The sequence below is a fragment of the Crocuta crocuta genome, unplaced genomic scaffold, assembly GCF_008692635.1.
Source record: "Crocuta crocuta isolate KB4526 unplaced genomic scaffold, BGI_CrCroc_1.0 scaffold299, whole genome shotgun sequence".
In the NCBI taxonomy this organism is placed as follows: Eukaryota; Metazoa; Chordata; class Mammalia; order Carnivora; family Hyaenidae; genus Crocuta; species Crocuta crocuta.
The window spans coordinates 1,993,715-1,997,435 of record NW_027532747.1 but is presented as its reverse complement, the minus strand read 5'-3'; positions in this window follow the sequence as shown (position 1 = coordinate 1,997,435).

Here is a 3,721-nt window from a genome sequence, read left to right as displayed (position 1 = left end):
CTGTCTGGAGCTCTCTGCACCCTCACGCTGGACCCACGGGGGTGCCGCTGTCCTCAGTCTACAAATCGCCCAGGTCGGGGCACAAGACAGAGAGGCCAGGTCACGTCTCTGCAGTTACACAGCTCATGAGTGCCTGCTGGGGTGGAACCTGGTCTGTCTGTCTGTCTAGCACCACAGCTCGGGCACTGCTACAGAGGGAACAAAGATTTGGGTGAGGGGCTCAGAGACAGGGTGGGGGGTGGGGGAGTTTGCCTGGTTGCCTTTGGTGTGAAAAGTAATGGCTACTTCTGCTAAGGGATCAGGGCTGGGACTGTCTTACAGATGGAGAAACAGACACAAAAAGGTTAGTTAACTTTCCTGATGTTGCCCAGCTTGTCCGGGGTTGAGGCTGGATCTGGAGACAGGCAGAGGGATGTGGGCTCTCATGCTCTACCTACTGTGCCTTAGGACGGAGAGCACATAGTCATGTGACATAAAGATGGCGCCCGCAGTTCTGGGATCTGGGCTTGAGTCCTTTTACCATCCCTACAAAGGTCCTGCGAACCACTGCCCCATGGAAGATATTTGTAAAGAATAAATACGCGTGATAAAGTCTCATCTATACGGAAGGGAAAGGGGGGGTGCTCAGGAGATTTGGGAGTGACCATTTAAGGAGGGCAGCAAGGGGCTAAGAGCAGGGGCAGTGGAGTTGGGGGTCATGTGTGGTTGTTTACGGGTTTTAAGAATCTGTCAAATAAGAGGTGGACAAACAACCCCGGGGCAATGGCCAGAAGCGACCCTGAACCAAGAATCGTGGTTAATTCTCCACAACCGAGGGCCCTAAAAGGAGATTGGAGTTGTTTGTGGTCATTAGTTTTATTATTAAAAATAATAAAAGAATAAGTAACGGAATAAAGGCCTCGAATACAGCAATTGTGAGAATGTATTCTGCACAAAAGATCATGATTAATCCAGTCTGCTACACTGACATTAACAAACAAGAAAGGTCTAGGTTATTTTCTTGTAACAGGGCTTTGTGTTTCATAGAATGGGCACAGTGGGGTTTCCACTAGAGAGGAAAGATCTTTGTGGGGCGGGGGAAACTGTGGATGGGTGTAGGTGGGACTTAACGGATTTTACAGAATAGTTAAGAATGTATGAATGCATAAATAAAATTAAAGAGGTTCAAGCATGGGCCAATGATGAGGGTGTGTTTTTAAACAAGGCTTGTGAGTAATCTGTTCTGTGCAACTGTAGTTATTAGAAAACAAAAAAACAGAGACAAAGCTCAGTACATTCAAAGGTGTGGGGTAGTGGTAGGAAGCATATTAACAATCCAGTAAAGCAGTCATTGGTCTTGAGCTGAAGGGTGGATTCAAGTGTATTTGCTCTATAGTTAAATATGATTAGATGAGTAAATAAAATAAGTGACAGAACAAAATAGGGCCGATAATGAACCACCAACAATAATGTTTATGAATTATGGATTAAGATTAATCCACTTAGGTATAATTGTGGACCATTTAAAACCATAAAACAAAACAAAGCTCTTGGCTCTGTGGATAAGAAGCATTGGTGTGTAAATACTGATATAAGTACTGATCGCGGTTTTTGTTCTGCATTAGTGCTGACCTGGTGTGTTTATTGGATTTAAAAAAAAATAACTAAAAACAGTAAAAGGGACAAGTAGGAAACAATGTAGCGATTATACCTGGAATCACAGATTGTTATTACTTCAACTCTGCGTCTCTGAGTCCCTTAGGAAGAAGATCGGGGCTGGTTCCTTTGTGAGTAAGAAGCATAGAGACAGATACTTGTAATGGGCGTCATTCTAGTTGGTGATTCCGTCATGCATGTTTATTATAAAATTATTAAATGAGAAAATGTGTACAATGAGAACTATACTTAGGCCAGTGGTGATGTTGTGTCATGAACCGAATTGTGATGTAGTCCTGTGCTGCTCACCTGGTGGCCATTCAAAAATTCCTGGGTTGTTTCATCCTTTTTAACATCTGCCTTGTGTCCCACAGAACAGAAGCCCTGGGATGGGTCTGCTGACGCTCTGTGGATCAAGATCTTGGCTGTGACCTCTGTGGGAAGTGAGCCATGGATCAGCCAACAGGAGTGATGGTAGGTGTTGTAAGTTGGGTGGTTGGCTGATGGGTGTGCGTGTATCATTAAACACGAATGGGAACAAATAAAATCAAAGATGGCCAGGCATAGACCGATGAAGAGATTGTCATGAACCAACGTGCTGAATCTTATTTGATGTAAACCACTGCTATCTGTGTAGGAAATGAGCAAATGAAAAGAAACAATTATATTCATATACATTAATTGTTTATATGTGTATATGTGTACAGGACATAGATATCTCTTTATATAAGTATAATTGTTGCCTTTTCTTATTCTTGGGTTGAGTGGTGAGTTCATATGTGTTTATTGATTTGTTAAAAATAAATGAATGCATGCCTAAATAATATAGAAAAGGATTAAACACCGACTGATGAAGACAAGACTTTGATTTATGGTTACATAATCCTGCAGATTTGAAGGACATTAAAACAAAAAAAGATCTATGCTATTTTATCTAATTTAATAGCATTTTGCTAACTAATTCATCCCTATGGCTTATAGAGACACTCCCACCTGGATAAATTTGAGGTGCTAACTGGGTGAAAGCGGTGCTCATAGAGACATAGATATTGGTAGTTTTCTGTTTGTTGGGTAAGATTCATAAGTATTGGTTTATGATCTTTTAAAGGCTTAAATAAAATTAAAAAGGGCCAAATGTAAACAAACGAGGATAATGTTTTATAAACTAAGGCTGATTATTTTAATTCTATACACGCCATTGAACATGATCCAGGGTGTTGATTTTCTTAACAGTTGTTTTCTGTTGCATGGAATGGGCACACCATAGTTCATTTAATCATGCAATATTTAGGAGAATTTTGAATCTTATTTGGATGGATAAGTTACATTAAAAAATGTAAGTAACAATTGATGTTCTTAAATCTTTGGCTAGAAAGTTGTTTGAGGGGATTCATAAATAAGTAAATGAATGAATGAACAAATTAAGGAATAAAACAAGAACTGGCAAACAAGGGCCTATGACAATAATATCTCATTATCCCAGAATTGAGATTATTCAGGTTCTATGCAGTCAGTGCTTCAGTTCAAAGTCCAGACCATCATTTCACTTTCTGGTTTGGATGTGACTCTTCCTTCTGCAGAAACTTCTAGAGATAGGTTATCCGTCTTCATGTGGTAAACATACTGTGTTGGAACTATTCCACACCTCCCTTGAGAACAGGAGATAGAGCAGTGTGGAACCCTACTGGGAAAATGTACCTGAGTGTGGCTGTCACTTGTGTAGGAAATAAAGAATAAGGACAGGTGTTGGTAATGGTCATCATTCTGGTTTTTTAATTTTTTTGCCCATAGAATTTGAAAATAGTGGGAGTTTTTATTTATTTCTTTATTTTGGGTCATGGTCATCATTCTTATTTTAGGTAATCAGTTTTATGGTGCTCACCAAAATAACAATCGAGCACCATTAATTGATTAAATCAAAGTGATTAAAAACGGAGTGCTGTTTTGGGGACCCATGTTGACAATGTGGTACGAGGCAAGGATTATGGATGATCTGGTATTTCACAACTAACATTAATTGAAAAATTTTAAACCTAATATCGTTCATTTTTTTTTAATACCTGATTTCTGTCCTATAGAAAGAATG